This window comes from Pangasianodon hypophthalmus, chromosome 10, assembly GCF_027358585.1.
Source record: "Pangasianodon hypophthalmus isolate fPanHyp1 chromosome 10, fPanHyp1.pri, whole genome shotgun sequence".
Taxonomy (NCBI): domain Eukaryota; kingdom Metazoa; phylum Chordata; class Actinopteri; order Siluriformes; family Pangasiidae; genus Pangasianodon; species Pangasianodon hypophthalmus.
This window is the reverse complement of record NC_069719.1, coordinates 26,607,483-26,621,571: the sequence shown is the minus strand read 5'-3', so window position 1 is coordinate 26,621,571 and position 14,089 is coordinate 26,607,483.

Below are 14,089 nucleotides of genomic sequence, written 5' to 3'. Positions count from 1 at the left end.
TTCAGAAACTGCTGATCTGGGAATTTCACACATAACAGTCTCTCGAGTTTACACAGAATGGTGCGAAAAACAAAAAAAACATCCTGTGTGTGCAGAATCTGCAGGAGAAAAACCAGACTGGTCTGAGCTAACAGGAAGTCTATAGTAGCTCAAATAATCACTCTGTACAAAAGTGTTGAGCTGAAAAGCATCTCAGAACGAATGCACACATATCAAACCTTGAGGTGGATGAGCTACAGCAGCAGAAGATTATATCAGGTTGCACTCCTGTCCTCCAAGAACAAGAATCTGAGACTATCATGGGCACAGACTCGCCCAAACTGGACAGATGAAGACTGGAAAAAGATTTTTCTAATCTTCACCTGTCTAATCTTCAACTAATCTTTTTAATCTTCACATGATTGGATAATTACATAACTGCATGAATGTCCTAATAAAGTGGTCGGTGAGTGTAAGTTAAGTATTAACATCTTGTTAAGTCATTTTGTTCATTTATATTGACTTAAGAAGTATTAATAAAGATAATTAACTTTACATTATGAAAAGTCTGTTTGGAAAAGTTTAACTCGAGTAAATTAGAGACAGTCTTGAATTATTATTATTATTATTTTATTTTATGTTATTTATTTTTTCAGCACACCCAATTCTTAATCAGGGTCATGATGAATGTGCTTAATCTGCTTGTGGCTGAAGTTAGGGCTGGGAATCTGCGCACTAAAACACACATCTGGCACACATCAGGTCTTTCCTCAGAGTCGTGTCTGAAGCTCTCTTACTATTGTCTCTCCTTCTAACATCGGAAAAACGTCATGTTTAACGTTTAAGCCACTTTATTTTTAATACCCTCCATGCCAAAGAAGGAAAAAAAAACGCTGCAGAGCCTGGCCTTATGAAATAATAATAATAATAATAATAATAATAATAATAATAATAATAATAATAATCTCACCGTTTTCTTTAAAGAATAAAAAAGCAGTTTTGCGTGAATGATTCAAATGGGGCTTTTCAGAATCTCTTGAGGTTCGCAGCTCTGTGGTTCCTGTTCAGCTTTTCTGTCCGATTCATTTTCAGATTTTTCAGGACCAGAGTTTACATTCTGACGTGATCCCATTGTTGCGTGACGCGGTTGTGACGTCACAGAACTTTCTGAGCAGTTAAGACCTGTTTACATTTAAGCCCCAAAAAATACCCGCACTGGTGTATATATATATATATATATATACACACACACACACACACACACACACACACACACACACACAGTCAGGTCCATAAGTATTTGGACAGTGACACAATTTTGGTAATTTTGCCTCTGTACACCACCAGAGTGGATTTGAAATAAAACAGTCATGATATGATTGAAGTGTAAAACATAGCCTGAAAGTACACCAGAAATATTTGCAGGAATTGTGTAATGCAATCATATCAACATGGACCAGAATCTCAAAGGAATGTTTCCAACATCTTGTGGAATCCATGCCACGAAGTCCTGAGCAAAGTGAGGCCCTACCCAGCGTTAGTAAGACCAGGAGTTACGCTCCAATGCATTATTTATTTATTTATAAAATTTTTCTGCGTATTTCTTGTATTCCTATTATATAGCTAAATATTAATCAAAAAGCCGGGAGGAAATTAGCCTAAGCATCCTTTCTTGCTCTTAAAGCCCATTTTAAACAAAGAAAATCAACTCTGCTACATGAGCACTGAAGCAGGCATGCTTGCTTTTTTTAGCATATAGTTCTTTTTAAATGAATCATACCCAGTGGACCTGAAAGGGAACTAGCTGCAAAACTGACCTCAGTGCTTCTGGCGTTAAAAAAAAGTTTTCTTTCTGGACATATTTCGCAGTAACACAACTTGCACAACTTATTAGAGAAATGCTATCCTTTACCTCAGTATAATGGGCTTCAGGAGAAGCCTTGCGAAGTTGTAATTATAGTGTCATTTTAAAAGCAACTCAGTGTCAGAATCCAGCCTAGTTTCCAGCCATACAGATATTCAGACTAAGGTGGAAGAAGATGACGTGATTGACAGCCCTTCTGTCCCGGCGTCATTCATTTCCACTGACATTGACAGTTTTGGGTCAAACCTTCATGGAAAGAACTTAATCTCAACTTCTGCTAAGAAATACAGATACAGAGACGTGCATAAGAAAGTGTTTAGATTCCTTTTTACGGTTCAAGACACACTTTCTACAGAAAGAGGTATAATCCCATACCTTCAACCTGCAAAATCAATAGCGAGAGTCCGCTCTTAATTAAGTTCTCCTCTCTCTTTAAAGAGAAAGAGACGTACCTGAAAAGGTGCATCGATCGTCACTTGTTAAGTGAGGAAATCATTCGCAAGGTTGTAGAGTTATAGAAGAGTAAGGCTCAGAAATATCTCAGTGCAGTCAGTGAAAGTTTGCTCTCAGGAGTTCCAGGAAATACTGAAAATGTACTACAGACGCCTGTCAAACACACGTCAAAATTAGCAAGTGAGAAAGTTGCAAGCGCAGCAGATTCCTGTGCTGATTCAGGGAAGAGTAATGAGATTCGTGTCAAAAATTCTACTGGTGGAGGATGGCACCATTTTTTGAGAGACAGCTGAAAGCGTAGAAGTTGAAGTCTTTTTAAAGTCTCTGGCATGAGACGTCTGGAAAATCAGCACAATATCACTTCAACACAATATTCATTCAGCAAATCTAGGTCACATCAATGGAAACAACATCACGTTGATGAACACGTTCCAGTTTCTTCACTGTAAATAACACAACTCTACAATAGTATACAAAATCATAGCCTACAGAAGCATGCTGGCTTGATCAGTTGATTAATCTTCTCTATTAACTGTCAGTTAACTGTATAGTTTACTGTTTAATGATTTTAATATTCGTTCTTGAAGAGAAACCTAGAAATTTAAAGAGTTCCAATACACCTTATCTAACACTGGCTAGTCAGAACCAGCTAGCACAAGCTAGGTGGATAGCTAAGAACAACCAGCATATAGTTTTCAGCAAACTTCATAGATAACCCTAAGACGTTTCTCACACTTGAATGCTAGTAACTGATATGGTTTTTTTTTTTTTTTTTTTTTTTTTTAACGATATGTAATATAATTTAGTTGGGAATTAGATCAGCCAGCTAATTATTGTCTCTTCAGTTCAAGGGGAATAAAACCTAACATAGACGACTTAAAACCAGACAGATACTAGCAAGCTAGTGTCTATCTGTATCTGATTTATGTTTATTTCTGATTACGCGAAGTCTTTGGAGTTTGCATAATGTAACTATATTCATCAACTAAAGTTAATGAATAAAGTTTAAAGTTTTTAGCTCCATTTGTTCAACATATACAGCATTTCTTACTTATGGCAATGACCTATGGGCTACAGTCAGTAATTCTATACACGCAAAGTACACCTATACAGTAAATATACACTCACTGACCAGTTTATTAGGAACACTGGAACATCTGCTTTTTTATTAAATGATCTAAACAGCCAATAAAGTGGCAGCAGCTGATTGGATGCATGTGCACGTGTACAGGTGTGCATAATAAAGTGGTCAATAAGTTCATGTATTTCTGACTGTATATAAAAATAAAAGCAGAAAGCAAACATAACAAGATAAAAATTATTTAAATAAAAATACACAATATTGCCTTGCATGTTTGAGCTCAGTATTACAATTGCATGTGCTATTCTATTTATATTTTAATTTTTGCTCCTTTTCATGAGGGGGTGCCAATACATATTTGGGACTCTAGTCTTCATATATCAAATAATTTGAATTAAATTTGACTAATAATGATATTTGTAGTGGTTTCTGTATGTTACAGTTATGAAACAATATTATAAGCACCCCATGCACCTCAACCGTCCACTAGATGGAGCCATAACATTACCAAAATAAACCAAAATCTATTGAACTCGAAACAGTCAATTTATTGAAATATACACAAGTTTGTGGAAAGAAACCAATGTAATTAAACTAGTGTAATTAAACAAAATGAAAGTCTGCATGATTATTTACTGAGACAATGTCAAGTGACCAAATTACAATCAAAACACAAACTCATTAATTAATTAATTAATCTTCTGTAAGCGCTTTATCCTGGTCAGGGTCCTGGTCTATCCTGGGAATACTGGGTGTGAGGATGGAATTCACCCATCCCATCGCAGGGCACCATGCACACACACACACACGCTCGTTCACACTTACGGGTAATTCAGCGTAGCTAATCCACCTTTTGGTGGAATCTGAAGAACCCAGAGGGAAACCCACACAGCCATAGGAAGAAGATGTGACTCCACACAGACACTAACTCGAGCTCAGGACTGAACCGCTGACCCTGGAGGTGTGACCATTACCTACTTCAGCCTGTTGCTGTCCAACTTTCTAAATATCCATGCCATTTTACATATTATGCAATGGGCCATAGAGAAGTCAAACTTTTGATGAGACTGTGGCAGGAGGAGAGGAACTCCTAGGTGTTTGAACAAGAGCATAATCCTGATCAAGAAATGGATTTGAAGAGGACGTTGAACCCACCAGTCAGCAGAAGCAGTCAAGTCAATTGAGGGACGTAGAGTATGTATCCAAGAACGGCCAGATTTAACAATCTTCTATCCATGTTACAGAGACACCATGTTCATCTGCAAGCTCCAGGAGCCGTGCATACAGTATGGCATGATGAAAAGCTAGGGCTTATTAGCTTTTTATTAAAAAAAAAAACCCAAAAAGTATAAATGTCCTGGTATAAAATCAAAGTAGATGACGTGAACCTTTAACAAAGGTTAAGAAAAGATGATGCAGTTTGTTTGAGGCTCCTCTAAAAGATGATGCAGTTTGTTTGAGGCTCCACTGGACCTCTAGATGCAGTTGCAGTGACTCATTATAACCACTTGGTGGCAGAAGAGTCTCACAGGCTTTTATTTCTCATTAAAATCAATTGATCTTCTTAGATGACACATAGAACAACTATTTCCTGTCATTAACAGTTCAATTTCTCAGGCCAGGACAAGTAGGATGCAACGTTACATGATTAAGGGTCATTTTAGTAAAGAATGAGGAGTCAGTGGGTTTAATTCGTAGCGTGTAGTTAAAAGTAGAGAGCTGAATTAGATCAGTGATGATGTTGGGTTAAGTGTGTGAGTGAATTGAACCTTCCATTAAAAGTAAGAGGTGATGACTCAGTATGGTCCATCAGCTGTAGTCATTTCTTTTCCATGATGATCAAAGAAGTTTGAAGGCTTGGCATGCTTTATATGAAGTTATGTATGTTTTGCTGCATACTATTGACGTATTGTTAAATATTATTATTGTGCTGCAACAAAATCTCATTGGTGAAGCCAATGTTCAGGGTTATAGACTGACCTGAATCACTCAGACATATTTGTTGGATCATGTGAATGCCATGACTCATCCAACCACACACAGAAGCTCTCCTCTCAAGCACCAGAGCTCGGTCATCATGATCCTAACACTCGATAAAACATTTAGGGTTTGGTGAAAGGGCTAATTTGCATTTTGCAGCCTAAAGTAATGCATCACTACAAAGCAAAGGCCCGTAATAATGATTATCAAACATATGCAGCTCTACGTTCATGCAAAACACACCACTCTGAACTTGCAGAGTTCTCCATTAAATTCACACTGATCTCACTGATGACATTTTTTTTTTGGTTTGAATTTCAATTAAATTTCAAGTGTGATGATGTTTATATTGTGATGGAATGGCCATTTACAGCTGCTATAACACAAATGATAACAGGAACTAACTTGCTTCATGGATGTGCCACATGTATAACTATAAATGGATAAAAAAGTATGATGTGTTTTTTTTTTTTAAATAAACAATTCTAGCAAATTCTTCATTGCTGATGGCAAATGATAATGGTATAAGAAGAATAAAACATTTGGAGACATTCTGTGACAGGAAAATAATCAATATCACACCATCCCATCGTTCAGTATTTTCCTATAAAGGCACACTACTAAGTGATGCATTCCTTATACAATAGATACTGAGCAGAAAAGAGCAGATGTTTTCTGTGTGATGATAGCTAGGAATATAGGAAGTTCTACCAGAAGAAGTAGCAGGGACTATGGGGAATGTGGAAGGTTAAAAATCAAGGTGATAGGAGCACTTATTGGCTGTGGTTCCTAAGCTGGAAGAGCGGCACTGATTCATTCCAGGAGTGAAAGAGGAACGCACAGTCTTACATAGTCTGAGATGTTTGGTGTCAAGCTTTAGGATAAGGGAAGACACTAGCAACTGGACAGGAATTTACATATATACTGTATAAATAATAAATGGTTATATATTGATTTGTGTTTTTTTTTTTTTTTTTTCGGTAGAGCTACATTGTACCACAATGGTTATTTTTCTCAGGTACACGTACCATATAGATCACTTTAATAAGGCTTTGAAAATAGCCGTTTCTTTAGCATATTTTTAAATGCTAATAAATTCTGATACAGAGCAGCAAAGAATGCATCAAACTGCACTTCAATTAACACCCATACACACAGACTACAAATTACATTTTCAGCTTCAGTGCTTCTTTATGCTACGGTGTTAACGATGAAAATGCATGAACTAGTGCAATAAATATGAAAAATAATAAATCATGTTATACTATTTAAAGATGTACCATTTCGTGAAATGCACTCGTGTGGACAAGCTGGTGGCTGGAAGTGTTGATTCTGAATCTGAGAGCACACAGCATGGAAGCTCATGTCCGTCAACAGAGCCCTCTTTATACGTAGCTCGATGAGCAGCTTTGCTTGAATGGAGGTTGTGATGTCTACAGTAAGCATCTGGGAGGTTTTTTCTGCTATGTTTTGTGTACTCTAGCCTCAGTAGCACCCAAAAACCCGTCATCTGTCACCTGGCGTGCGTCACTCTAAACTAGCTGAGTGGGATTGGATAGCGATGTGCAACCCGCGGCTCCGAATGCACTTTTTGGTAAGGACAGAATTCACTATGTGACAGTGCAAGGATTTTATTTCAACTTTATTTACTTTTAAACTACAACGAACTGTAGGAGCCTTTGGGAAAGCACAAGAGTTGGATATCAAAGTGTTTTCATTAATTACTAATAGAAGAAAACTTTGGAAGTATATACTTTTTCCAGCATAGTCTTACACAACGTACAAGTATATTTAGCCTGCTTTGCCTACAGTAGACACTAGTGAATTTATTAGTCAACTAGTCTGTCCAACTCCTAGTGTGTGTCCCTGGGACATTGGTGTCACTTCTGGGTGGAGAAGCAGTCCAAGAACGAAAATATCCAGCCTACAGCGGTTCAGAAACTGACACTGATGAAGGCTATTTAGTCTCGATTTAGTTCATACACCTACAAGGTGATCGACGAGGCATGTGTATCTAATTAAGTGTTACACAGTGTGTTCCTGATGCACTGGTACCAGCAACACACACCATGTCAGTGTCACAGCAGTTCTGACAAGAACCCTCCATCCTAACAATACGTGCTCAGTGGTGGTCTTATGGCGTATAGGGGGTGACACATTGTGCATTGCAACACGTCCTACAGTCCATAATTACACGCCTACAAATTCCACCTATATGGTAGGACCTAAATTACTGGCCACTCAGTGTGTATACACACACACACACACACACACACACACACACACACACTGAACCAGATAATGGCTCACATTCAATCCATCATGCATTATTCACTTTGATTTGTGGAAAGTCATGAGATTTACAGAACATTTGCCAGCCTTTTTAACTGACACGGTGTCCTCCTGAGAAATAACCCCAGGTTTTGACATGGCCTGCAAATGGCAGCACTTTGCCCTGTTTAATGATTTAAAATGAACAAAATCACAGCCTTTTTTTATATAAAAGGCAGGAAGTGCAAATGCAGCTATACTAAAGCTAACTCTATTAGGTTTTCTTTTCTGTTTTTTTCGCAGACCTCTAGTGTGACCTTTTTGTGTTTTATTATTAGTCTGTGCCCTTCCGTGTCGTTAATGGCTGCAAAGCTAACCTTGTTGACATATTTTCGCTTTTAGACTGACCGAGATCTCGCCACACACAGTGCATAGCTTGTGCTTTGTTATATTGTGTGCATTACACAGTAGGTCGAAATGTCATCGGTTGCCTTCCTGTTGATTTTGTGCATTATTTTAGCAGTACACATCTCCCTGGATTTGATTTAGCATATACACAGGTCAAAGACAAGACTCCTGAAGCCTGTTCATTTTACAGTGTATTATAAAACTTCATAAATATTAAATGATTTCATTCCACTCTTACTTCCCTGTCAAGCCATAAAGGTGTGTACAGGAAAAAAAATCATTCAAAGGAACAACTACATTTTTAAAGTGCAAAATTGTCATTCAGAATAACAGTCTCCCTTAAAAATATAAAATAAAATGCTTAAAATGTAACACAGAGTCGCAATAAAAGTACAAATTAAAGGCTCTCGAATACCAGAATTTATTTATTCATTTAAATTTTATGACCCATATTTTATCTTTGGGAAAATAGAATTTTTTTTTTTTTAATTACAGAAAAATATTTTGACAAAGTGTCAAAATCTTAAGTAAAAGTGGAAGAATCTAGTAAATATTATATTATTATATTAATATTATTATGTGTAATAGTTAAAAAAGTGTCAGACAAATAAATAAAGCTAACTGATTACAACTGAAATTAGAAATAAGTAAAGTGCACAGTTGTGTGTTAAATTTTGAAATTTTCACAGTAAAATAAAAAAAAGTCTAAAAATTTCACGGTTTAATGGCATGATGGTGTTAATAGACAATTAAAAAAAATTACAGTAAAAATTATTTAGGAAATCCTTGCGTATCCTCGTTTATACAGAAAGATATTTTGAAAATTATTTTCTATAAAATCTTTTACATTATCAGTGATTATCAAGTTGCCATTATAGAAAAGAAAGCTGAAAGAAAGAGGGACTGTAATAATAATAATAAAAAAAAAACCTTTGTGAAAAATATAGTTGTTTGGTTTTGTTCTAGTCAGATAATGTCGTGTTCTTCTGCGCACTTGATAGCTATCATGCATGACAAAATTAAAACTTGCTAGGAGTGACAGCAGAGGTAGCAATGTAAAGGTAACATAGTGATTACACGGCCAAAGGGTTTTCAGTGCCGTCGCATCCAGTGTGCCAAGAAACGTACAAGAACCACTGGCGTAAGGAATTAAAAAAATAAATAAATAAATGGAAGAGTCAGTGGCAGATCCAATCATACACTCTTAATGTGAAAGTGTGACACTGTAACAAACCTTGATTGGCGACAATACAAAAGTAAAAATGTAAGTCATGATCTTTGATATTTTTAATATATACCTTGAAAGCTCGGAGTAAAAAATATGTATTTTTGTTTTGAGTCTTTCAGGATCACTTTTAGCTGTCACATTTGCCATAATATTTCGTCACCTTATGACCTATATAAATGTGGGACATTACCGAGGAGCAGTCATTCTTTTCCGGCTTTTACTCAATAGTCTGGAGAGGAAAGTGATGAGTAAAAAGTGACGGGGGAAAAAAGGAATAGATGAGAGATTTTACAAATAAGGACAGGGCTTTCAAACTGCTACGCCGATATTGCTCTATTGACGGGGGCAATTTGTCTCGGCTGTGGCGTGAAATGATGGACTGGGGCAGAATGCAGAAGTGCACTTGATTCCAGGGCTAAAAGACTACCATCATCATCTGCCACATGTAAGAATGCAAAAATTAAAGAAAGTGCCCATCACTGACTGTATAAACCATGTGTGCCATTGGCTTGTTTGGATGCTCCAAGTCACCGTGTCTGGTTATAATTCTTCAGTTTACAGTCTTCCAAAGATGACGAGTAGCTCCGGAGAGTTTTCTCGACACGTTTTAGGATGGATGAACGAGATTGGAAATCAAACTCAGAATGCAGCAACGTAGGTTTGGTTGGATTAGCCCGCAACAAATTGTCAGAGGAAGTAGGGATGTGATTTGAAAGCTGCTGCTGATGCCACTTATACTGGATGAGTTCTTAGAAAAAGGCACAAATAATAACAGCAGCAGTAGGAACATTAAAAAAAAACAGTGTACAAACATAGGAGCTCTTATAGGAGTGTGTCCACTCAGTTTCCGGAAACAATCACTGAAAGAGAAGGCTATACATTTCATCTGCGTGCATAGGCTAAGAGCTACAAAAAGGTCATTCGTCTTGATTAGAAATGCATTGGCACCAGGTCAGGGCTGAAGACAGGATTCTGAATTAAACTGTTCTGCTTCAGAAATTAATTTGATAGCTCCTAGTGTGTGTGTGTGTGTGTGAATGTGTGTGTGTGTGTGTGTGTGTGTGTGGTCTAGAATAGTCATTCTTTTTTCCATTAGTGAAGTGGATGTGACTGCATTCATCACTAGTCCAGACAGACTACAGCTCCAGTGTTTATGGCTGAGGAGTGAGCTGTCAACAAAGCGCTGGCGCTTTCCTTTACTGCAACTCCCTGCTACTTTTATGAGACTTCAAATTTCTGTAGGAGATCGTTCAATTATTATTATTATTATTTATTTATTTTTTTGTACTTTCGTCAGAGCGATTAGTGCGAGGCCGTCGTTGGCAAAGCTTCCATTGACTTTTATGAAGTATGTAATGCCATTTTAATAGTAATCAATCATAATCATAATAGTAATCAATCATTGCATAGATTAGTTGACTAATACCAGCATTCACACACACACACACACACAGAAACACACAGAATCTAGTGACTTTTCGAGTGTGTCCATGTGAGTGTAGAATTGGTACAGCCTTAAATACTGTAACATGTTGCACAAATGTACTATTTTGCACATTTATTGCATTTATTTATGTTCATCGTTAACAGTGTAGCCTACAAAAGCATCGCAGCTGGAAATGCTGGAAATTTTTAGCTTGTGTATGGCTGTTAATTGAAATGTGTGATTGAAATTGAAAAATCAGGTTTTGTTTTAACTATAGAAAAGACAACTAATCAACCACTTTTTGGAATAACTAGTCGACTAGTAAAAAGGATTGTGGTTGCGAAGTCAAATCCTAAATCCCAGACCTATGAGGTTTTTGCGATTGAAGAAGAAGAAGAAGAAGAAGAAGAAGAAGAAATGGCATTTCACACTCAGCCTCATGTTTGGACTGGAATTCTGCCTCATGTGTAAATCATTTTTGAATAAAACTGCCTGCCAAATCAAAAAACAAAAAAAAAAGAAAGTAAATATAGTTTTGTTTTCTCCCCTGATTACCCTGCTTATTTTCGTCTCCAGAAAGCGAGCATAACCAGAAAAAACAAATAGAGGAAAAGCAGCTACGAGAGAGGATGTGTTTATGCATGTACTGCCAAATCATGCAAATAATTCACAAAGGTGCTCGTTTGTGCACTGTCCATGCCAAACTGCTGGCACATAGACACAAAATGTTTATCGTGATCACCGTTTAATTAGCGTCGCCGTGCCCTTGATCTTGCTCGGCTAATGATTAATTTATAAGTTATCTAGCGGAAGATTACCATTGCTCATAATTCTGGGCAATTGATTCCCCTCTTCCACCACCAGGGCTATTAGACAGCACTGGCTCCCACTGGATATGTGTGTGAGGCCAGTGACAGATCTTTGGCTGTGTTTAGTATTCTGTATAATCAGAACATTATTCACGGGGCTTAAATAGCTCATCTTAATACTGAACATCAAAAAGCAATAGACAAAACTGTTTAGAAATTATATAAGCAAACATGACTAAATAAATTCCAGAAATCTAGTTAAGATATTAAATCTATTTAGCATTGACATGGGTTGAGCCCAGCCTTAAAAGTCTTTATAATAGATTTCATGCAACCGATTGAAACATAAATACAACTGATTGGATTAATAACAAAATCAGTTGCAGCTACTAAACATGAATCATTTTGTTCACATGGCATTGCATATAGAATCAATAAAATTAAAATGTCTAATGAAATCAATTAATTATTAAATTTTATCATAGAGATGAGCATCTGTCCAAAGAAGGTTAGATATTGGGGAATAAATAAGGCTCTGTTGATGGACACAAGCTTCCATGCTGCGCACTCTCAGTTTCAGAATCAACGATTTTGATTTTGTCTCCAGCTCATCCATGAGTGCATTTTAAGAATTATATAAATAATCCTTAAATATAAATAGCACTTAAATAGTGTTCGAGGATACACAGATTTATTATTTTGCACAATTAGTGCAATGATTTGCGCTCTGTCTGAGATTCACACATGCGACCATTCACAAATATGCATGAGAAACCAGAACACACACTTGGTATAAGTTCCAACGGGATGAAATCTGTAAGTGAAATCTAATCAGATATCATTACGAAAACATCACTATGCTGCACTGTGCAGACTTTTTCAGAAAAGAATACATTTTTATAATCTTTTCATTCTAACCCATTCAATACAATTACACCACTCTTTGCCAGGTAACAGCCTGTATTGATGTTCAGGAAAATACAGAGAATATATAACGCATACAGTATAATAATATATAATGGCAACATAGAATTGTGAAAACAAAGCCTTTAAAGCTTATGCCCATGCTACTTTACAAGAGTTATACAATCCTGAGGTTGAAATGTGAGAGACTGCACAGACTTTTGTCCTGAAACATCCTTCAGATTTCAAACTCCCTAGACTCTAAGATTTGTTCAGAATAAAACAGCACACACTTTCAGGTTATGGTCATGACCAGTGAGCCTGTCTCTTGGGATCTTGTAGAATTTTTCAAGAGTGACTTCGGATCAAAACAAACAAGATCGATGACTTGCTTGGCTCTCATTGGTTAATCGTTTTTGAAATCTGATTGGTCAGAAGGTGTTGAGGTGTAATGCCAGCTGCAAATCAAGTATTGCTATTAATGTACTCATTCTGAAATATTGTTTTTGCTTATCTTTTAGTTACTAGCAGACACCTGAATGTTTTGCACTAAAATCAGCTGGTATTTGTAGCTCAGTTCTGGCTGAAGAAAAGCAGCCCTAAAGCATTATGCTGCCACCACCATGCTTCACCGTGGATATGGTATTCTTTTTGTGATGTGCTTTTTTTTTTGCACCAAACATACCTTTTGGAATTATGGAATTATTATAACTTTTGGATTTGGTCTCATCAGACCAAAACACATTTTGCCACATAGTTTGGAGTGATTTAGTTGAGCCTGGATGTTTTTTGTGAGAAAGGATTTCTGTCTAGCCGCCCTACCCCACAGTCCAGACATGTGAAGAATATGAGAGATTGTTAAGTAATCAGTACTTGTCAGATATTCCTGCAGCTCCTTTAATGTTGCTGTAGGTCTCCTGGCAGCCTCCCTGGTAAGTTTTTGTCTTGTCCTTTTAAAAAATTTTGGAGGGACATCCTGTTCCTGATGATGTCACTGTGGTGCTCCATTTTTCTCTATTTGTTGGTGATGGTCTTCATGGTGTTCCATGGTACATCTAATGTTTTAGAAATTCTTTTATACCAACAAGTGAGATACCACGCATGCTTTGTAACTCTTTGCGGATCTTGGCTTCAGCAGTCAGATGAAACCAAGAAGATGTGAAGAAAATCCTACAGAAACAGCTGATCTTTATTTGGAGTTAATCAGAATAATTTCATTGATGACAGCTGTATGATAATTACTGTTGAACATGAGATTGAATTTGATTGGTTGATTCTGAACGCAGTCACATCCCCAATTATAACAGTTTTTCACACTTATGCAACACGGTTGTTGTAACGTACTCATTTTCCTATTTTTCCCCTAAAGTGTTTCTGATACATTGTAATTTCACACTGAAGGTTTGAAAAGTTCAGACATGATTTATCTTGGTTTCATTTATTTCTCACAAATACTTGCCATTTTAACAGGGATGTGAAGACTTTTTATATCCACCGTATTTACAAATATAAAATCTCTGTAAATGTATCCATATATTTTTTTCATCAGAAGCCATTTTATTTGTAGTAGACTGGAGAGAAGAGGCTCTGCAGAGGCTCTTAGTATGAACCACTAATCATTAGATCTATGTTTAGGAGGTTTGAAATGGAACTGAAGCTTCCTCTCACAAAGCTTGAACAAGCCGCA